Source organism: Neovison vison, chromosome 4 (assembly GCF_020171115.1).
Source record: "Neovison vison isolate M4711 chromosome 4, ASM_NN_V1, whole genome shotgun sequence".
Lineage (NCBI taxonomy): Eukaryota > Metazoa > Chordata > Mammalia > Carnivora > Mustelidae > Neogale > Neogale vison.
Window position 1 is genome coordinate 31,957,901 of NC_058094.1, and position 24,042 is coordinate 31,981,942.

General features: G+C 41.6%; 1 protein-coding gene and 1 long non-coding RNA gene across 3 annotated transcripts in view; one reads left to right on the forward strand and one right to left on the reverse strand.

Annotated features, from left to right (window-relative positions):
- The window catches only part of OXR1 (oxidation resistance 1), a 447,011-nt gene extending 436,485 nt beyond the window's left edge, over nucleotides 1-10,526 (reverse strand). Inside the window, exon 1 of one of the 2 annotated variants that reach the window (XM_044245095.1) lies at nucleotides 10,457-10,526. The gene's annotated coding sequence lies outside the window, so the exon portion shown is untranslated. Of the gene's footprint in view, nucleotides 1-9,464; nucleotides 9,522-10,456 lie in introns of those variants that run through there. The other variant, XM_044245096.1, reaches the window with a different exon arrangement.
- Nucleotides 8,643-11,713, forward strand: LOC122904373. The gene is made up of 3 exons (XR_006384197.1): nucleotides 8,643-8,660; nucleotides 8,762-8,953; nucleotides 11,337-11,713. It is a non-coding gene; the product is annotated as an uncharacterized LOC122904373 (long non-coding RNA).
- Nucleotides 11,714-24,042: the final 12,329 nt, after the last annotated feature.

Sequence of the window (24,042 nt, forward strand, 5' to 3'; positions counted from 1 at the left end):
GTATTACAAACTAGCACCAAACTGAAACTTTCTCCTTGCCTTAGTGAGAAACACTGAAAGGGAATAGATTCCAAGTCCTTTCAGTTCAATTCAGTACATATCCATATGCCACCCAAAGTCCTCCTGCACAAAACCAGTCATCGATCCCACACCTTTAGAAACACTGCTTTAGCCTAAGTCCCCTCCAGTCTACACCATTAAGTCATTAACGTTAGAGGTTCAGGGCTAGCTCTGCTGGCAAAGACAGGCTAGAGGAGGAAAGAGATTAAGGAGAAAAATTACTCCCCACTTCCAACCCTATTTTTAAAATAGTATGTAAATAGTAAAATGAAACAAAGATAGTGATGATACATGAGCAAGGAAATCCTAGAAGACCAGAAGGCTATAAAAGACAGTAGGCATGAACACGGCAGGGCTGATAACAACCAGGTAAGTACCTGGGGAAACAAAGCACATACATTTGAAAACCAGACTCTGATTAAACAACAAATTTGTTCAACAAATAGTTACCGATCCTCTGCTTTATGACAGATAGCGTGTGGGATCCTGGATTGTTCCTGATCGGTGCCAGAGTAACCTCTGAAATACGTGTCTGTGTAAGAGCTGGAGACCGTCTGCCTTTTAAACTTCTCCTTCTGCCAACATGCAGCACCATACTCAAGGCTCAATAAACGTTTGAGGTTCACTAGAGCCCTCAGTATTCCTAGAAGAGACTCTTCAACATGGAACTGTGGGCAATTATCTAATCTAGGTGCCCTTCACATTCAGAAATCTCTTCTACATCATCATGACAAATATTTACCCAGTTCACGCTGACTGCTTCCAGAGCTATGGCCCTCACTAACTCATGGTAGCTCATTCCTCTCTGGAGCCCACTAATCTAAGAATGTTTCTGCTCACAGTGAAAGAAAATGGGCTTCCCTGAAACTTCCAGCCATGGGTCCTAATCTCTGTATGTGAACAAAGATGGCATCTTTCTTCCTTTCAACATCTGGAGGCTCATACTATATTTATCTTAAACTCCCCTTTGCCAAGTTTATGGTCTGCAGTTCAAAAAAACTGTTCCTAAAAGCCAAATTGTTTTCTACCAGTTTTCCACTGGACAGAATATTAGCTAAAAAAAGAGTGCCTAATACTTGCCATGATGCTTCAGATAGAGTTTTAATAGAGAGAATGATAGGCTATCACCCCTCCCGCTCCTCAGACCTAGCTGTGCGCACTGTTTGTTTTACCCACGCCGCACTTGTTCTAAGTTGGATGGTGTTCCTCCCAATTTCGTGTCCTCCCTGGAATCTAAGAATCTTACTTATCTGGAAGCAGAGTCTTAAAAGATGTCATTGCTTATGTTAAGATGGGGTCACACTAGAATAGTAAGGGCCCTTAATCCAACACGACCTGTGTCCTTATTAGAAGACAAGAGACAGAGTCAGCCACAGTGGAGAGTGAACACTGTATGACAATGGAAACAGAGACCGCAATGACGCATCTATAAATCAAGGAACGTCATGGATTCCTGGAAGCACAAGAGGGTAGAAGAAAGGAATGGAACAAAGTCTCCCTGTCAAGTCTTCAGAGACACAGAAGCCCCCACCAACTTTGACTCCCGAAGTCTATCTTTCATAACTGTGAGAGTGAATTTCTGTGGTTTGAAGTCATGCAGTTTGTGGGAACTTGTTAGAGCAGACTTAGGAGAGTAACACAGTATTTTTGTCTTCAACATAGATACTCTGCTTAGATAATATACTCAGGGTTCCCCCCACCTTTTTTTCCTTCTAGTAATTCATCACCACTGAAGCACGTTTCTCTGTCATGAGAAACATGAAGCATGTTTCTCTGTAACGAACATTAGTTCAGTGCGCCTGCCCAGCATCATCTATTTCCATTTCTCTGGTAGCAGCAGATCATTGATTACGTCTTGGGCTAATTCCTTGGGCTCATTAAACACAGTTGTCAGTGGACTATCCGTCAAGATGTCCTGTTCTTTCCCAGAACATACTCACACACACACACACACACACACTCTCTCTCTCTCTCTCTCTCTCTCTCCCCTGCTGGGAATCCTGAGCTGTGACCATAGCGACACAAAGATGGAAAAGAGCTAGAGTTGGTTCATCCCAGTCGTGGGCTATCCTTTCCAAGGTCTTGTTTATCAGCATTTCCTTCAGTTCCATGAATTCTTCCATCAACTACCCAAGGAATTCCTTTCTGCTTAAATTAACCAGAATCAGTTCTATTTGATTTAGTTGGGGAATGCTGATAAATTAGAAAACTGAAGCTCTGGATTCTGTTCTGTTTTCTTTTATTGTTTATCTTATTTTGCCTTACAACTATTAGTAGGGTGAAATTTCAGTTTCACTCAATTCCCTCCCACGAAAGTCCAAATGATTAGCTCAAAATACCTTGAGGTACGACTATCAATAATGGATTTGTTACTGTCCAAGAAGAGGAAGCTGACAGAAAACTTAAAATAATGCATAGTTCAAGTGGACTACTAGCAACCTTTTTATTTTCACTCTAAGGATGGCAAAAATAATTTATTAACTGCAATACCCAAGAAAAGTTTCCCCATAATATTTAACAACAAAGATGATGTGTACCTAAGAATGAAACAAAAACTCTTAATATATAACATAACCAGCAGTTGTGCCAATAAGGCTATGCTAAAATGTCATCTCCCTAGGTTTTTCTTATTTCTTTTCTTTTATTTTTTAATTTAGAGTGAAGGAGAGAGAGCATGCACATGGCGGCGCGGTGGGGGGGCGGGGCAGGGAGAGAGAGAGAGAAAGAATCTTAAGCAGGCTCCAAGCCCAGCATGGAGCCCAATGCAGGGTTCAATCTCACAACCAGACCCTGAGATTATGACCTGAGATGAAATCAAGATCTGACAGTTACCCAACTAAGCTACCTAGGCGCTCCTCCCTAGGTTTTTCTAAAAATCACTGAATATTTCCATAGTGCCAGAATGGTTCTTTTTCCCTCTTGGCTGTTCATTTTAGTTCTCATAATTAAAAACTATATCTTATTCTTTCTCTATTAGATACTTACCAATATGATTGTTTATTTGAAATTCAAAACCATGCTGGTAAAGAGTTAAAATTGCACTCCGATAAATAATACTTCAGTGATATAAAAGAGTACCTTTAAACTTCCTTGGCCCTTTTAAGAATTTAAGATCTAAATAGATCTAGTGGTAATAAATGTCCTCCTTATCTCTGTCTTTTTTTATTTTTTAACTTATTATGCTAGAATATATATTCCCTCATGTTGGGAAGTAACTAAGGGAAAACCAATTTTTAACCTTGACATGTTCACCTCACTCATCTCAAGTTGATTATATTTTATAGTAGCTTAAAAGCTGGCTTTAAAAATGCAATGATGTTTATGTTACTAAACCATTTAGATGAATGAAAACAGAATAAAATATTTTTTACTCAAAGCTATTTATCATGGCTGTTAACATTCTTCTGCTAAACTGTGGTATGTGCCTGTGACATCTTGTCACTGTGATTTACATAAAGATTTAAACATAGATGAGAAGGAATCCTTAGTCTATATTACTATACTAATTCTCAATGTAAGACCACATTTTATCTTAGAAAACAACTGCATTTAAAAGTCTTGGGACGCCTGGGTGGCTCAGTGGGTTAAAGCCTCTGCCTTCGGCTCCGGTCATGGTCCCAGAGTCCTGGGATCGAGCCCTGCATCAGGCACTCTGCTCGGCCAGGAGCCTGCTTCCTCCTCTCTCTCTGCCTGCCTCTCTGCCAACTTGTGATCTCTGTCTGTCAAATAAATAAATAAAATCTTTAAAAGTCTTCTGTGGGGCGCCTGGGTGGCTCAGATGGTTAAGCGTCTGCCTTCCACTCAGGTCATGATCCCAGGGTCCTGGGATTGAGTCCCACATCAGGCTCCCTGCTCAGCAGGGAGTCTGCTTCTCACTCCCTCTCTGTTCCCCCTGCTTGTGCTCGCTCTCTCTCTCTCTCTGTCAAATAAATAAATAAAAATAAAATCTTTAAAAAAAATAAATAGACAAAAGTCTTCTGTGGCTATGGCCCCAACAAGGACTGTAGAATTTTTAAACAAATATAAATATTTAATGAATTAACCTTTCTGGAATATTTTGCTAGCTGCCAACATGTAGAAATTTGTAGACATTAAGAATGACTTCATCACTGACATCCTTTCCTAACCTATGATGCACGCCATGGCCCTTTTCCCCCTCCCTTTGCTCACCATGACCTTTCTGACTCCCTACACTCTCTGCTCCCTCTTCCTGGACAGCAACCATGTAAATTCTGGCACCAGAAGCACGGATAAGACCACCACATCCATATTTAATAGACACCTCCACTTTCAAAATATTCCTTCTAATCCTATTATGAACTCACAGGAAAAAAAGAAAAAATTATCACCATTTCAAAAATGAGGAATTAGAGCTCCATGAAGTTAAAAAGAAGTTCATCTAAAGTCACAAAACTACTTACTAAGTAGAAGGGCCAGATTTGGCTGCAAAGTTCTTGATCTGAAACTGCTATACCTCTTTCCTCATAATGGGTTAGCATTCTGCTTCATCCGTTGGTGTTTTCCAAATATATCAAGTGATTCTCCAGCCTGGTCACAGCAGTGGTTCAAATCAAAATTGTTAAAATCAGGCTTCACAATCTAGAAAACTGACATCACTGTTTTGGTCAGTGGGGTCCCAGACCAATGTCAAGCAGCATCATGTGCTTGTGTACCACAGGCTGGTGTCAGCATCCGTGACTGTGCTCCCAATGACGGAGAGCACGTCGCTTTTACCTTCTTCAAAAAGACAGAGACAACTCTAAATCACAAAATTAGAAAGGACTGTATCAGTATCCGCTTAGCCCAGTATTCTGATTCTAAATGACATCACATAATAAATTTCCCAGAGATAGAAGGGACATGCTATTTACAATGACGGCTGAAAGCCTCGGGAGATGCCCTGGGCTATTTGTTTCTTTAAGATGAACATGCATCTACAAACAAAAGTAAAACCTTCCACAGGCAGGTCGCCTATTTCATGTATTGCTATCGCTCATCCTTAATGATAATAAACTATAATGAAATAAAAAGAAGAAACCCTCTTTGCCTTTGCCATAGCATAAATTTCAAATCCTGCTTTTGCTGTTGTTGTTCTTAAGTTTGACGGGAGCAACACACAGCGTTTACTTTTCTTTCAACTGGGATGGTAAATGACATGCCACAATGACCAGCAAGTTTGTTTTTAAGTAATGGAACCGCTATGTTAATTCATCTGCCCCTATATAAGGCGTATGTATGACTGAACGTGCGGAACAACGAAAATGCTCAGTTCTATAATCTTTCTATTAGTCACCTCAAAATAGTGACAGGGCTTGCTCAGTCTCTGAAGGTGTGTATTCAGAGTCTTTGCTGGAAACATGATTAGGACAGACCTGATTTCAAAGTCAGCTTCCTTCTAATCATCATACCAGCCGTCCCACTGCCTTCTTCCTCCAGGACTATCAGCAGCATATAAGGGCACAGGTCTATTCAACAAGTGAACTGCAGGGAAGGGAACCATTTCTCCCTGTTCAATAAATCAATAATCACTTCCTAAAGAAAGAAAAAGGGAGACAAGAACTGACCTCTTTCACCTCAAATTGCTCACGCCCTCTTTGTCTAGTCTATACAGACATCCACGTAACCTTCCCCTCTGAATGTTTGTGTATAGCAGTATTTTCAAGAATTATGCTGTATCACTATAACTGCTCCAAATTTCATGAAAATGAGTAACCATCCTGTTTACAGATACAGTTTTAAAGATGTGTATAAAATAATGTATATTCTCTGAATGACCTTAGTTTTGAAACTGACTGCCATGCACATGGCAGCCTACCTTTAAAGATGCCAATAGTCCCAGTACCTACAATAGGACTTGCTACCGCTGAACTGACAAATGCTTGCTGAATTGGTAATACATGATTCTCATTGGTTCAAATCATATCCGTGAGCTTTTATATAGTCCAATGACAGGTACACTCCACCAACACCAGTTTTGTTCACACTGAAGTTCTATTTTCCTCGGTTCTTTCACCATTCCCCTGGGAAAGAGAAAGCCTTCCTAACAGCAACCGAACAAACAACTGAAAAACAATTCAAACATGCAACCAGAGACACCGAGGTTGACTTTGTGGGAAACAAGCGCTCTCCCACTGCCTTTTTGCAAGAGAGACACCAATCTCTGCTCCACATGGAAGCAGGGAAGAGCTGTTTGTGTCTGTACACACAGGAAAAAAGGGAGGGATGACTGGGTACCCCAGAGACTTAACAGGAGTCTGAAGTCTCTTCTGCTACAGAAACTCCTGAGGGACTGAGGGATGGCCATGGCCAGGAGTGAAGGGAATGGTTATTAGAACGAGAAAGGAAGTAAGCAGCCCTAATGATGATCTCTGTAGAATGAACTGTGGTATCTACCAACCAATCACCAAACAATGGGGGGGTGGCAAGGAGAGAAGGTCAAATAGTGACCAAATCTCTTTAGTTCCTCTAGACCTCCTCGTGATAATGACAAAGCTTTTATCTAGTAAGTGTTCTGAGTTCCCTGATCTTATTACATTCAGGAGTGTAAGCTATTGCTCTTTCTCTCTAGGCAAGAGTACTGTGCTACAAGGTAGAAAGGTTTGTTTCTCAATACAGGCCATGCTGTCAATTTAAAATTGGAACTCAATACGTGAAAATTGTATGGGATTCTTACCTTCTTGTGTTGATGTCTACAAATACTAAGGTTTCACTTTGGAACATTTTATAAGGCTTCTAATAAAAATGCATCTAAAAATCCATCTAAAAATTCATTTTTCCTCTGATTCTGCTCAATCCCTCACTACATAAAAAATTACTAGTTGTAATCTTAATTAATTTTAATTTAGAAAAATTTTAATCATGTATGTTAAAGAGCAATTACCAAACCAGTTCAGTAGAAAATACTGTAGCTGAACAGTTTTATAACTTGTTTTCATAAAAAATGTTTACTCAGTTCGTATGTATACTATACAACCTATCATTGTAGACATTCCCAATACATGCTAGGATTTGTTTTCAAGGCTGAAAAGAAGTTCTGCTAAAAGGAAACCTCTTCAATTTCCCTAAAACAAGTGTTTTTGAATATGGAGCCATTTTGCAAAGAAAACCTCTTAGTATTAACTACTCCTACTAATTTTCAAGATGAATTCCAATAGCAATATGTGAAAGTATCCTAACAAGAGTTGTTTTTATTTCAAAACATGTCTTGTGATAAGGCAGGGTTTTCAAATTCAGCCCTACTAAGATTTGGAGTCGGTAATTCTTTATTGTGGGAGACTACCCAGTGTGTTGTAGAATGTTAACAACATCCCTGGCCTCTGCCCACAAGATGCCTGAAGCACCCTCCTTCCCAAAAACTGTCTCCAGATGTTGCCAGTGTACCCTGAGGGGGGGGGCAAAATCACCCCTCTAGAAAACCACTGTTCTAAGCCCATCAAAAAGATACCCTGAGGTATCTTTTCTCTCCTTCCATATTGACTAACATTTCTCTCTCCTAGTTCTGTCTCATCAAGCCATTTCAGCACTTTTTTTAAATGCCTTTACCTTAGGACAGCAAAGATTTCACTGAATATTTCTTAAAGCATACCAGGGCTTACGAAACAATCCTCCTGGAAAATTATTGTCAAAATATGCTTCTGAGGACTAAGAACCAGTCCAAGGATATAATCCTATTTCCAATGCAAGAGATGAAGGATAGACAGGAAAGGGTTTTCTCATTTCACATAAAATTTAACATTTTATAAATGAAGACTTCACCTCCACATGCTCATAAGCTCTTCAGGAGCCTAAATTCTGCCTTTTGGGGGGGGCACCCAAATCAATTTGTGCAATAATCACTCCTCCTTGACCCCCAAACAAACAAACAAAACCGAACAAACATATAAGGTTATGTTGTATCTGTAGAGCACTCCAGGGAGAACAGAACTGATGGCTAACCTTAACTACATGTTCTAACAATAATCAATGGAAAATTAAAAAAAAAAAACCATAGTAATAGAAGGAGAAACTGACAGCATTAAGTCTTTATTCAGTCTCCACCTTTCAGATATCCAGAATCATGGACATATTTCATAAGGTACCTCTAAATAGTTACTGTACTAGAAACTGAGAAAGCCAATGTCACATGGAATATGAGGACGTGCCCTGGCCATGAAGCTTGTTTTCCTTTCTGCTGTATCCCTCCACAGGTCAGTGATCACCCAGCAAGACAGCCCATACCATGCTCCTCACCACTTTATTCTAGAGTTCTCCCTTCCCTTCATCTGCTGCTCCCCCTGCAATTTGGATGCAGGAACTATTTCTGGTGGTTGCACAACCACCTCAGAGCCCAGCCCTCTTAGGTATCCGCAGACAGTAGGTTCGGTTCTCACTTTTCCCTTTCTGAGTCCTTCCATAGATGGTACAGGTTTCCAGAGTCACCTTCATCCTCATTTCCCCGTATCTGGTAAAGTCTCTCTAAAAATATGGCAACGGCGAGAGAGCACAGAACGCTGGATGGAGTCTGAGAAGGCGCAGACGTGGTAACAAATCCCGCCCCCCCCCACCATCTCCCCGGTTTCCGATCCTGTATGCTGAAGACGCTTCTTCCCTTCTTGCGGTTGGTGGGTGAAATTTTTCCGAGTCAAAGAGGCGTTTTTGCATAAAGCTTTTTGCATTAGACGCTTGTTTATTCTATTAATCTGGTCTTGTTTTCTTTTTTAAGTTACATTTACATGTGGGAAACTCAGGGAAGATCCCTGGTCTCGAAAACCCATGAGTGCTGGTCACTCTGCCGGGCTTCTGGGTCCCAATGGCCATTTGGAGCCATCATGCTTCCGGAGTCCGTGGGGCAACATCACCGCGTCACCTGCAGGGGCAGCAGAGTGAACTGCGGACCCCCGGAGTGACGCCCCAGGTAAGGAACGGAGGCCGGAGCCCCTTTGGCCGCCGGGACTCCTAGGATTTCCCCCTGCACAGAAGGGACGGCCGCCTCCTCGGGGTACCAAATCAGAGCACAAGACTGGAGCCAGGTTCGGGGTGTGCGGGGGACCGGGAAGAAATTGGAAAGGTGCATCACTGGACGAGCAAGGAATGGGACTCTGGGGAAAGGAGATAGAAGAGACGTAGGAAACGTTTCCCTTAATCCCCTCCCCGTGCCGCCTGTGGATCCCAGGATCTCGTCATGGAGACAGACTGCAGCAACAGACGCGACCCTGGGCTGGCAACACGCACACACTCGCGCACACACGCCCCGCCGCGAGTTGCACGCTGCAGACTTCTGCCTGACTTCCCAGCCCAAAACACCTTACCTTCCGGGCCAGACCACGGATTCCTGTGGCCCAGAAGAGACACCACCCCTTTCTGCCCCCTGCCATACACACATTCGGACTCCAGACTCCACTCCGAGGAGGCCGGGAACCACTTACGGAAAGCCCAGGCAGTTCCCATGTAACCCGGCTGCCTGATCTGTCCAAATCTCCTACTAGCTCGCCCAGAGCAAGCCAGCGGCCCTGCGACCAAGCCAGGTAGGAAAAGGAGGAGGAGCCTGGGGTGCAAATGAACCTCAGAGGACCACTACTAAGTATTCAAGGGACCACACGTAGCCTTAAACCCCTTCCCAACCCTGCTGGCTCCACCAGCAGCCCGGTTCCTCCATCCGATCTCTGCACCGCTGCCCTCCTCCTCCTCACCCAAATCCCTCAACGATTTTCCAGCTGACCCTTCCAGGCCACTTTCTGCATCCATCTCTCTCCAGACGGTTCCCAACAGTGGTCTCGCACACACACTCCAAAGACCTTGATTCAAGGCTGCCTCGCATCATCATTATAGCGCCCTGAACCTGGCACTAATTCCCCAAATTATCCGGGTCCACTTGTTTTCTCCGGAGCCTACTGTCCCTTCCACCACCGTCCTTTGCTCTCGTTCAAATCCGCTTTTCACGCGCCCCACTTTCCATCTCTGCCGCTCCGACCAGGACACGCTCACACGCGCGCGCGCACACACACACACACACACACACACACACACACCAACAGCCCCTATACTGCGCTCTCACATCGCTCCCACCCTAACCCCCGGAGACACCCCGCTTTCCCTCTGCGGCTCTTCTCGGCCGGGCCCCCGCACCCAAACCTAGCCTCCCCATCCCGCACCAGCCCGCTCCCCGCCTGCCCCTCACCTCGCAGTCCTTCCCCTCTGCCCAAGTTGGCCCCCTCGGCCCCCGCCAGAGTCCGTTCAGCCCTCCTGCTCTGCCGGCTCGAGCATCCCGGAGGCCGACCGCCGGCTCTCAAATTGGCCAAGCGGCTCGCCGAGGCGCCGGGCATTCGGGGCAGCGGCTAGCCGCGCCTCCGGCCAGCCAGCCCGGGCTCCCCCGGGCGCAGAACCTTCGTCCCACCGCCCAACCACCTTACAAACTTACTTGCCGGTCGCCAGGAGGGGGCTGCGGTGAGCGGCGGCGGGCCCCGCGGCGGCGAGTGCGCCCCTCTCGGCGGGGCTGGGCGGCGCGGCGCCGGCGCTGCGCTCCTGCGGCCGCGCGGTGAATGGGCTCAGCCTGACGCAGCCCAGCTCTGCCCGCGCCGCCGCCAAGGCCGCCGAGCGCTTCCACACATGCTCAGTTTCCGGACCTGCCTGCGTGGACGCTACCAAGAGCGAGCAGCGGCGGGGGGGGGGGGATGGGAACAGGCGGAAAGCAGCCACTAACGGGCGGCTGCAAGCCGGAGGGTACCACGTTGGAAACCGGGGAAGAAGACGGACGACGCGTCGCTAAAAATAGCTCCTGCGGAAACCGCGGCTGGAGCTTAAAGCGCCCCCTCCCGCGCGCGCGTCGCCGCCGCCCGGAGCTCCGGAACCTGCGCTCGCTGCCGCGGCGGGGACCGGAGCGCGCGCCCAGTCCGGCCCCTGCCCGCACCTCTCAGAGCGCCTCCTACCCAGGCCCCCGGGGCTGCCCGCGCGGCTGGGGAGTGGGGGCATGGGGGTTACTCCCGCCTGCCGGGCAGCCCAATTTCAGGTGTCGCCAAAGACGCGGAGGAAAGTTGGGCTAAAGCGATGAAAAAGCTCTGCCACAACGAAATTGGCTCTGATTTCGGGGGGGGGGTATCATTTTAGGGGGTTGCTTGGATTTGTTAGGAGGAGGAAAGAGCGACGACGTTCAGCATCCCAGAAAGCTGCTAACTTGTGAACTTCTTTTCTGGGCGTTTATGACTCCCTGGCGCATTTCGCTGACACCCATCCCGATCTTGCTGGTTTTGTTGTTCTTGTTTTCCTAACCGTAATTTCTTTGCCCCATGTTCTACCTCCAGCCTTTCTCCTCCAACCCGGCTTTAAACTGCGCAAAGCAAAGGGCGCAAACTGGAGACGGGTGGATTCTGCTGGCAGACCCGAGCTGGAACCTGGCCATATGGTAACGGTGCGCAGCCAGGGTTCCGTCGGTCCCGTGGCGGAGGTCGGCCCCGATGTCTCTTCCTTGGTCCCCCGAGCATCCAACACTTACAGCCTCATGAACTCTCAAAGCCACCGATCCTGCAAATTAACTATTTCCCCGCTATTAATTTTCAGTATATTCTACCTTAATTCCGGATGATAGACTTTTGACATTTTTCCACCTTTAAACGGCGACTTAACAAATGTTTCCAATTCCCGCCTTTTTCATTCACCTCTCACAACTACCCTATAAGAGAATCATGATTTCAGTCTGATAGATAAAAACTTTGCCGTTCAGAGATGCTCCTCTTGGAGTCATACTGTAATGTTGAACCCAGAGTTAGCCAAACTAGAAATTCCTGTGGTTTCTGCATAACCTACTACCCAAAATCTATACCTTTACCTGAGATAAAGCCTCAGGAAATTTAAGAATAATTCTCCGTGGAGTGCTAATAATTGAAAAATGCTGATAGGGAGCTTTGTTTTACTTTTTTTTTTTTTTTTTTTTTTTTTTTACTGATTTCCTTCTGGGCATTTATAGTTCAGATTTCCATGTGTTCTGTGGAACGTGACATGTTACATTTTTTTTTATTTATTCAGAGAATTTACTGAGATCTTGTAAGGGCAATGTTTTCACTTAGAATGTATTTTATAATATCATCTTTGCTAAGGCTACTTTCTTTTGCTGTTGTTACAAATTAGTGAGGTTTTGCTAACCCCACTGATTAACTGGGTATGTTTTTCACAGAAATGTAGTGGTATAGATCTGTTTGAGTAAAAGTTGTTGTCTTCCCTCGTGAATATCCTCCTCCCCTTCCCACTTAAAATTCAGTGTTATGTCCAGCCCCAAACAGATGATCAATTAATGTTTGATTTTTACTTGATAGTTTTTAGCTCCTTAAATCATTCTTCTTTAAAGGATGTCTCCAATAGATGGCATCTCCAGGACTAGAGGCACTTTGAAATGACAACACCATTTTCCTAATGTTCCATGGGTGATTCACTGGGAAGATGAAAATAGAATTTCCTTAGGGCATCCATATAACTCACCCATTCCTTTCTGTAGGCAGTGAAAGAAGATGAAAAATATATTTTATCTTTATCCTGATTGTTCTCCTTCTTTCTCTCTCAATAATTAATCCTAAGGTGGTTGACTGAGTATCTTTTTGCTATAACATGACACTAAACATGATCATGAACTGGGCAGATAATGATTTTAAAGTTTAGACTTTGATTTCCTACCTAAATATGTAATTTGAAAACATTGCATACAGGACTCTTAATAGCAAAGGACAGGAACTAGGCTCTAACTAACCTAGCCAAACAAAAGAAATGCACTGGGGCACATACCTCAGAAGTACAAGGGGTGACGGGACCGAACCATAGCTTAACAGCATCGGCAAGAATAGGTTTCCCTCTCTCACTTGGTATCAGCATTGCTTTCTGTGTTGATTTCATTCTCCATCAGACTGTGTCCAAAGTGCAGTTCCAGCCCTACACAGCTGACCAAGTTTTCGATCTTACAAAGAAAGCAAACCTTGTGCTGTGATGAGCCGATCAATCTTTGACAAAGGGCTGTGGTTTGATGTCCTGGGTTGCACGCACACCCTTGTGTGCATCCTCTGGGGGAAGAAACCTCTCAAAAGGAAAGTATCCAGTCAGCAGCAGAAGGGGTAGGGGATGCTTGCAAGATAGAAATAATAGATAGCCACCACAGCTATGTTTCCTCATAAGCAAAAAAGGACAGCAAGCTCCTGGTGGGATATCCATTGGTTTGAGTTATTCAGAAATGAGCAAAAGAATAATAAAGCTTTGAAGTGATTTTTCCTATCTCCTTTTAGGTTCAGATGCTTTGATTTGCCTGCCTAAGGGTAGCAGTTAGTCTGCTTTTTGTTGCCTTTTCATCTTTATTTCAGGACCCTGGTTGTTTCCAAAGTACTGCCACTCATTAAAGTTCTCAAATGAGCCCCAGTCAGCTGAGGCCCCCAGTCCACCATCTGTCTCTATAGGAAATGGACATTTCCCATATTCTTTTTTTTAATTGAAGTATAATTAATATACACTTTTCTATTAGTTTCAGGTATATAATCTATTGACTCAATATTTTCCATATTCTTAACCCACTGAGCCACCCAGACGTCCCCAATATTTTCCATATTCTTAAAGCTCATTCTTTCTTTTTTGATTTCACATACTTGATCATTATGTGAACTGTTTGGTAATAAGTGGGCCTTTTCTGCCTCCAGTCTGAACATATGGAGGAAATGCTGTTCTTCCTATAATAAATGTATTATGTCTTTCATAATACATTATACATGTATACATAATACAATGCATAATACAAATAAAGTATTATTTACATAAATGATTGTCATCCTTTTTCTCTTTACTTATCCCCAAATCCAAGCAATTCTGTTAAATCTTATAATATTTGTATATGAATAAATGAATGTGATTCATGAATCATTTCATTTAAAGCACATTTTATAGTTATAGTAAAATCATCAGATCCAGGATCTTTTCCTTAATTTCCTCCTCAGCGACTTTTGGCATGTGTGCTTCTAGGAACTCACAACATTTGTCACAGCACACCTTCTTAATCCACAGCTTTAATTATTCTTCCTTTCTTTGCCTAGTTCTGTTGCTATATTTTACCCTAACGTTCTTTGCCTTCTTTTACAGTACTCTCCCATTTGTTTTAGTGATCTACACGCCTTGTTTTCCTCCCCCACTGAACCAAGTTCATGGAGGATTGGGAATAGGGCAGATTTATATATGTGTGCATTTTTATTGTTTTCAGTGTTCAATAGATGCTTGCTGAAGCATTAACAGATTATAAGGGGAGGGTGAATATTTAGACCTGAAACAGGAAGACTCATGGGGCTAGCATTAAACCCTCTGGTTTCAGGAAGTGGAAAAAAAAAAAAAAAAGATGGCCAGGGCTGATGCTAGAGGTAGAATGGAATAAGATATAGACTGCTTATTTCACCATGTTGTCTGAAGATAACTCTTTTATTTTTATTTTTTTTTAAGATTTTATTTATTTATTTGACAGATCACAAGTAGGCAGAGACGCAGGCAGAGAGAGAGGAAGGGAAGCAGGCTCCCCGCTGAGCAGAGAGCCTGATGTGGGGCTCAATTCCAGGACCCTGAGATCATGACCTGAGCCGAAGGCAGAGGCTTTAACCCATTTAGCCACCCAGAAGCCCGATATCTCTTTTATAACCCCTTCTTCCCTCCTTTGCTTTTTCTTACTAAATTTCTCTAACTTGGAATTTCTTCAGTATGATCTGTGCCACATCACCTAGTAATCTAGTTTTTCCAGATCCTGGCACTGACCATGGAGCATATTCTGCTTCTGTTACATAGAGACAGCCCATTTTATTTATTTTTTTTTAAAGATTTTATTTATTTACTTGACAGAGAGAGATCACAAGTAGGCAGAGAGGCAGGCAGAGAGAGAGAGGAGGAAGCAGGCTCCCTGCTGAGCAGACAGCCCGATGCGGGACTCGATCCCAGGACCCTGAGATCATGACCTGAGCTGAAGGCAGCGGCTTAACCCACTGAGCCACCCAGGCGCCCGAGACAGCCCATTTTAGACTGTTGGGCACTAGCCCAGGTTGGGCACTGGGCTCCCTCTCCATTGTACTTCTTTCATGCTGAACTACCTTTTAGAAAATCAGAACAAATTAAGAATGCAAAGTAATTTATAACTGGGTTCTTTAAGAGAAAGGAAATATCAAGATGGCTTCATTGAAGAGCTATTAAAAGCTTATCTTCTTGATAGCTTCTTTCCCATTGTAAAAAAAATAATTTTTAATATGGAGAATTAAGTGAGAGTAATTCAAAGCCACTAATCCCCAAATCATTTTCTCATTTTATGTATAAATGTCATAACAGATCAACTAATGATATTTACTAAAGGTATAAATGTTCATTTCTCCCTCTCTCTGTACTTCAAGGCAGAAACTGCTCCAGGTGATAGTCATGGGACATTAAAAATGCTCATAGTATTTGTGAATCAAAGATGCTTCTTGCTAAAAGACTTCAGCTATGATGGTCCTTTCCTCAGGGAAGAAGAATGTGGATAATCACATTCTTCAAATATCAGGCTGCTCTTTACTTGCCTCTAAATCTAACACAAATATTCCTTAGTTATTGAACAAGCAGCAAGGTCTTGACACAGCTGCAACTCTTCACTTCTCATTGAGTGCACTGCTCTAACAACAAATGTTCTTAATGTATGATCTCAGATTCTCAAGTATTATCAGGTACTTCTATGTATCTCATTCGGGGTAGACACTCACTTTGCACAGTATTTGTCATTCAATTCTCATAGCAATCCACGGACGTACTTTTTTATTTAGCATTTTTTGGTTATACACAAAGAAAACCAATCTAAGCTTGTTTAGACAAAAAAGAGATTTTCTGGCACATTATTTGTGCAAAATATAACCTCTAGAAGACAGGGACATTTATGATCCTCAGAGGGCAGAAATGCGGTCATGATTCTACCCACTCATCCTCAATATGTCTCTCTTGTGTCAGCTGTATCTTCCCACCTTGCGGACAGTCTTTCTCTACAACCTGCATAGTCCAAGAATTTCTAGCCCCCCCATTATATAAAGACCGAATCTATTGCATTTGTCTGGTTTTAAAATGCCAAGAAAACTTAGTGACTTGGTTCAGAAAAAAAAGAAGAAAAAAAAAACCACCATGAAGAAGAATAGAGAATCCTGACAGACACCAACTTAAGCAAGTGATGAAAGTTATAATTAGAGATGTCATGTGGATATATTTTCCCTCCTGATATGATGTGATAAGGGCACCTTTTCTTTGGGGAATTGCTTCCAGAAAACTACAGTTCTGCTCCAGTCATGAAAAAATACCAGACAGACCAAAGTTGAGGGACACTACAAAATATCTAACCAGGGGGTGGCTGGGTGGCTCAGTCAGTTAAGCGGCTGCCTTCAGCTCAGGTCATTATCCCAGTGTGCTGGGATCGAATCCCACCTCAGGCTCCCCGCTGAGCAGGGAGCCTGCTCTGCCTATTTGTTCTCTCTCCCTCTTGGCCTGCTCTGCCTATTTGTTCTCTCTCTATCTCTCTTTCTCTCTAATAAAATCTTAAAAAAAAAAAAACAAAAAAAAACCCTAACCAGTATACCTCAAAACTGGCCATCATGAAAAACAAAATAACAACAACAACAAACTAAGAAACTGTCACAAACCAAAGGAGACACACAGATGAAAACAGTGTTATACCCTGGACTGAGTCCTGGAACAGAAAGAGAACATTAATGAAAAAAATAAAATAAAATAAAATCTGAAGTTTAGGTAATAATAAGGTACCAATATTAATTTCTCAGTTTTGGCAAATGTGAGATATTAAATAACAAGAAACTGGGTGAAGGCTGCACAGGGAGAATCTATACTATCAGCACAACTTTCCCATCATTCTAAAACTAATCCAAAGTGTTATTTTTTTTAAATTTTAGAAATACATTTTAAAATACAGAAAATAAAGCTAATGTTAGTCAAATGAATTTGTGGGAGAAAACCATTATCCAACCAACTTGGATTAAGTGTCCATCCTAGACCAACTAATTGGGAGGAGCAGGCAAAATCATCCAGCAGAAAGATGTCCCCTGGGTCCGACATTTGCTTGTCTGCCATTCCCAGAGAATGGGAGAAGTGGAGAGAAGTAGACAGTTATAAGCCAGGCAGTTGTCCAGTTGGTAAAAACATTGAGGAAAAGCTCAAAGTCAAGGGAGTGAGTATTATATTTCATCAATTCTAAGATAAAATAGCCCTCCAAGATAAAATTTAACATTTATGAAGCTGGAATGCTTCTTTCTTTTTTTTTTTTAATTTTTAAGATTAAGATTATGTATTTATTTATTTGACAGAGAGAAGAGAGAGATCACAGTAAGCAGAGAGGCAGACAGAGTCAGAGAGAGGGGGAAGCAGGCTCCCCGCTGAGCAGAGAGCTTGATGTGGAGCTCGATCCCAGGACCTAGGGATCATGATCTGAGCTAAAGGCAGAGGCTTTAACCCACTGAGCCACCCAGGTGCCCCTGGAATGCTTCTTTCTTAGCGATATTAATTATGGTTTGGATTTGGTGAAATATAGTAATTTGCCCATGAACGGAATAAATCATGAGACCTCGAATTCAAACTTAACCAGTCTATTGTGTGGACTCCAAAACAAAGCAAAACAACAACAAAACAAAAAAACCTTTGAATGTCATTCTTTACAGGCTTCCCTTCATATTGGCCATCGTACCATATAGCACCAGTGCTAATTACATCAACCCAACCTGCAAAAACAAACATGGAATTGAAACCATGGCAAACGTGACCTAAGTGCTTATTATTCTAATAAAATTATCACCAAGACACTAAACATTGCTAGAAAATTAGATGGAATTCTGGGAAGTTAGGACAATCAAGGGCCAGGATTTAGGTTATTTTATGTGCGTTATACGTGAAATGTCATAAAACTCCATTTTAGAGATCTCATTTTGATATCTCAACTTGAAGAGCTAGAAAGAAGATTTATTTTAAAAATAGATTTTCTTAGCCATGTACCTCATTCGTTTAATGAGATATTATGAAACTAGGAAACGTGGATATTTATTGTTTTACCCCTTTAAGATACCATAGCATGCTATTGAAATATAACCTGAAATTGAGACAAAGCCTCCATCGATTCAATTCATAATCACTTCTTCCACACTGGTTATTAGCTAACGGCCATATGAGACCCTTGTGATATATTACTTTTTTTTTTTTTAAAGATTTTATTTATTTATTTGAGAGAGAGAGACAGTGAGAGAGAGCATGAGCGAGGAGAAGGTCAGAGAGCGAAGCAGACTCCCCATGAAGCTGGGAGCCCGATGTGGGACTCGATCCCGGGACTCCAGGATCATGCCCTGAGCCGAAGGCAGTCGTCCAACCAACTGCGCCACCCAGGCGTCCCCTTTGTGATATATTACAAAAAGATATACTTGGTTCCTGCTTTTGTGGTGCTTCTATTGTATAATTACAAATGAGCTAAGACCAAAAGTTGTAGGAGTTCAGAGAGCCTATGCCCAGAGAATTTCATCTGGTCTGGATGGACAGAAATGGCCTAAAGAATTGGTGCTTAAGCTGAGAGTAGAAAAGCAAGTAGAAACCTTTACTGAGCACTTGCATGCCAGGTTTGGTTTACCCAACCCGAGAGATACTGTTCCAAGTGGCCAGCTCATCATGTGTCCAGATCTCTTTCTAGAGATTTTACCTGTAAGCAGAAGTTGGAAGGCTGAACATCTACTCTTCCCAAACATCTTTGTACCTGGGATCCCAGCTATAATTTGGGCTCCACCAAACAGAAGCTCCTATTTGACTTTTGAACTTGGACTTGAGTACGTAGGAGAGACATGCTGAACTTGAGACTTGCTGGAACAGTAATTGCAGGTGTGGCAGTGTCTTCCTGATCTTTGGATAACAATTAATGACCTGACAGTACCCCAATCATGGCTACAGTGGAGTGATTCTCGAGCTGAAGCCACAAAATCTATGTGTAACTCCACCTCCCTTGTGGCAGAGGTAACTGCTCTCCTGGTGGGCTATTTTTAGGGAGTTGTTCTGAAAGTGGTTTCTGAAAGCTCAGTATATAGAATGCTCTTCTAACTATTCTAATGATTTTTCTAAGTACCAGTTCCCTGAATAATTTCTTCTCCATGCTATAATAATCACGGTGTGTTCTATCTGCTACTGAGCCATGGATCAGGAAGCATTTGGTGCCAGAAGCGCTAGTAGACCATTAAGAAAGGATATCTAGGATCTATTGTCTGACCTGGTTTGGCTGGAAGGGTATGAGGTATTAGAAGTCCATAATAGTCACTGGGCAAGTGTTACCTACATTGTACCCTGGGGTTATTTAGATTATGACCTTTGGTTAACTGAAATGAAGTGCCCAATGAAAGTGTTTCTAAGATTCAATTAGGTTGTTCCAGTAATGAAGTCACCTTTGAAAAATCAACAATAATTTGTATAATTACTGAACTCAGATTTTGAGAATCTTCTTTTTGCAGAATTCATATGGCTTGTGCATAAATTAAACAACTTAGTCACATGGAGGATATGATTGCAGGCACTACCTTTGTATCTTTCAAATATTTGGTGGTGATACTTTTCTTTGTGATTGCCCTAAGATTGTGGTTTTACTTTGGCTTATTACTTAACATTTTGCTAGGGAGTTAAGGACAAGGTTTGGGGGGAGGTTTACTTTGGGGGGAGTGTCTTTCGACCGTGAAATCATCATGAAAATGTCAGGAGGTCAATTAATAGTTGCTGAGTAAACTGTTGTAACCCTTTGCTCAGGGATGGGGAAATTAAGCACAGAACTGGTTTGTACAAGAACGGAGCCCCCTGTGACCCTAACTCAGCACAGAATTTCTTTTCTTTTCTTTTTTTTAAATTTTATTTATTTATCTGACAGAGAGAGATCACAAGTAGGCAGAGAGGCAGGCAGAGAGAGAGAGAGAGGGAAGCAGGCTCCCCACTAAGCAGAGAGCCCGATGCGGGACTCGATCCCAGGACCCTGAGATCATGACCTGAGCTGAAGGCAGTGGCTTAACCCTCTGAGCCACCCAGGTGCCCAGCACAGAATTTCTATTTATCACTTGTCAGTGGACCACCGTGGCACTCTGGACCAGAATTAGAATGTAACAATCCCCAGAAAGGTCTGGGTACTTCACTATGCCCAATATACAGTCACCCTGGTAAATAGTTACAGGTCCTTTGGGGAAAGAGCAGGAGAAATAATCAAGTATCTACAAGGATGCAAGATTTCTCTCTGAGCGTACCCAAGCTCCAGTGCTATAACCTCAGTCTGGCAATCAGGTGTCTGAATTATTCACCACTATATTCTCAGCACATTGTTGGCACCTAAAATAAATGAGGATTAAACAGATAGGTGTGTTCTTTATGATACTTCCTTTTCTAAATAGTGGCAAACCTTTCATTCCAGCTATCTTCTTCTAGTAGAGATGAAGTTTTTAGTGCTAGGCATTATAATTCAGAAAGGTTTTGAATTCTGCTAAGACAAGATTTGATGTGAAATCATTTGGAGGATAAAGCATGGTTTGGAATGGGTAATAAACATTATAAATTTCTTCAATTCTCAGTGATTTGTATTTAAAAGAACTTTCATTTACAAAAAAGAACAGAATAATTACTTACTTTCAGAAATGTTAGGAAGATATTGGTCACATAGGGCAATTATGATATTCTATTATGTACTTGTTGTTTGCTTTTACCATTTAATATTGAGCAAACATTTTGTGAAATATGAAAATGGTGCATATTTAATAAGACAAGAGGTCAAGGAAACAAAAGAAAGGAGTAAACAAAAATGAAACATCACTAAGACTTGATTTCTTATCAGATTTTGTTGAAAAGGGAGGATATATAGTATTTGTTGCTTATATAAATAAGAATTGATAAAGAATTTGTTTTTTTACTAAAAATTAAATTGCATTATTTTAAACTTCTAGAATAAAATATTCTAGAAGAGAATGAGCAGAGACATCTTTCTAAATAACCAATATATTATGCCAACAGAGAAGTATCTATACAGGACACCAAGAATCGACATGTCATATTTTGCTAGTGCAGGGCAGATGAAACTGCTTTACTTGCCCATCTCCCACCATCTGTCTGGTATCAGCCTAGATGCCACTTCATTGACACCCCATCCCCACCACTTAGAGTTGGGCTAGCCACTCTTCCTAAGCACTCTTATCTTGTCATAGTCTAGCATACATTCCTCTGTAATGCTTAATGGTTGCAATTTCATATTTTTTCATCTGATGTTCGAATTGAAGAGAGGGGCTATATTCTGTTTCAGATAACATCCCCAACACTCAAAGCATGTCCAGGCATGAAGCAGCCACCAATAAACATGAGTTGAATAAACAAGGAGACAAAACATGACACTTAACATTGTCTCCACTGACCAGAACATCTCAGATTCGAGGGAGAAGGATCTGGTTGCGCAGAGAAACAAGGTTGGAGGTTTGACCATGGGCTTAGAAGACCCACAACCTGGACTTGCTTTTTCTTCTAAGGATCAGCAGCATTTTGAACTTTGGGGAAAAGCATAAATCATAAATGAAATAATTTATAATCTGGACTTCACTAAAATTAAAATCTTTTGCTCCAAAAGATAACAAATGAGAAGATGAAAAATAGACTGGAAAAAATATTTTCAAAAGAGACATCTGATAAAGAGCTGTTATCCAAATCATACAAAGAAACTCTTTAAGCTCAACAAAAAAAAAAAAAAAAAAAAAAAAAGCCAGATTTTAAAATGGGCCAAAGACCTTAACAGATTCATCATCAAAGAAATTATATGCAGATGGCAAGTAAGTATATGAAAAGAAGCCCCACATCATATGTCATCAGGGAAATGCAGATTAAAACAATAATGAGATATTACTTCACACCTATTAGAATGACCACAATTTGGAACACTGACAACACCAAATGCTGATGAGGATGTAGAGCAACAGGAACTCTGTTATTGCTGGTGGGAATGCAAAAGGTACAGCTACTTTTGAAAGACAGTTTGGTAGTTTCTAGAAAACTTAACATACTTTTACCACCCAATCCAGCAATTATGTCCCTTGGTATTTACCTAAAGGATCTGAAAAATATGTCCACACAAAAATGTGAACACAAATATTTATAGCAGCTTTATTCATGATTGCCAAAACTTGGAAGCAACCAAAATGTCCTTTAGTACGTAAATAGATAACCCTGTTATATCTAGAGAATAGAATATTATTCATACTAAAAACAAATGAGCTATCAAATAATGAAAAGACATAAAGTAATGTTAAATGAATATTATTAGTTGAAAGAAGCCAATCTGAGAAGGTTGTATACTGTCTGATTCCACCTATATGACATTCTAGAAAAGGCAAAACTATGGAGGTGTCAAAAGGATCAGTGGTTCCTGGGGTTGAAGTGTGGGAAGGATGAATAGGCAGAGCACAGATTTTTAAGGTGGTGAAAACACTCTGTATGATATTATAATGATGGGTATATGTCATTACCCATATGTCTAAACTCACAGAATATTCAACAACAAGAATGAATCCTAAGGTAAAGTATGAACTTCAGGTGATTATGATGTGTAAATAGTGGTTCATCAATTTGTAACAAGTGTACCATGCATATTTTCTGAGCACAACATTATGAAACTTTAAATCAATCACAAGAAAAAATTTGGAAAACCACAAATGCATGGAAGTTAAAGAACATCCTACGAAAAAATGAGTGGGGGGATCCCTGGGTGGCTCAGTTGGTTAAGCAGCTGCCTTCAACTCAGGTCATGATTCCAGCATCCTCGGATCGAGTCCCACAGCAGGCTCCTTGCTCGGCGGGGAGCCTGCTTCTCCCTCTGCCTCTAGCCTGCCACTCTGTCTGCCTGTGCTTGTGCTCTCTTTCTCTCTTTAAAAAAAAAAAAAGAATGAGTGGGTTAACCAGGAAATTAAAGAATAAGAAAATACATGAAGACAAATGAAAATGAAAACAAGATGGTCCAAAACCTTTGGGATGCAGAAAAAGCAGTCACAAGAAGGAAGTATATAGCAATACCAGCCTAACTCAAGAAGCAAGAAAAATCTCAAATATACAATCGAATCTTACACCTAAAGGAGCTAGAAACAGAACAGCAAATGAAGCCTAAATCCAGAAGCAGAAGGGAAATAATGAAGAGTAGAGTAGAAATAAACGATATAGAAACAAACAAACAAAAACACCAGTAGAACAGGTCAATGAAACTAGGAGCTGCTTCTTTATGAAAGAAATAATAAAATTGATAAGCCCCTAGCCAGACTTTGGCAAAAGGAAAAGAGAGGAACCAAATAAATAAAATCATGAACAAGAGAGGAAGGATCACAAGCAACAGGACAGAAATACAAACAATTATAAGAGAATATTATGAAAAATTATATGCCAACAAACTAGGCAGTCTGGAAGTAATGGATAAATTCCCAGAAACATATAAACTACCAAACACTGGAACGGGAAGAAACAGAAAATTTGAACAAACCAATAACCAGCAAAGAAATTGAGTCAGTAATAAAAAATCTCCCAACTAACAAAAGTCCAGGGTCAGTGGCTTCCCAGGGGAATTCTACCAAACATTGATCTCATCTTCTAATTCATTGGACTCATTGTTATATCTCCAGGCAAAAATATACTGCCCTTTGGAACAAAGATCTCCAAATCAACAGAACTGAAAATTGCAAGGATGGCGTCTTTGGTTGTGAAATGAATTCTTTGACAAGGACCAACATTGTACATGCCATGACAGTGAATAAAACATTCTGAAAGTTCAAAAAAAAATAAAGAAAATTATTACTTATTCTTCTCAAACTGTTCCAAAAAATAGAAATGGAAGGAAAACTTACAAAGTCATTCTATGAGACCAGCATTATCCCAATTCCAAAACCAGACAAAGACCCCACTAAAAAGAAGAATTACACCAATATCCCCGATGGACATGAATGTCAAAATCCTAGCAAACAGTAT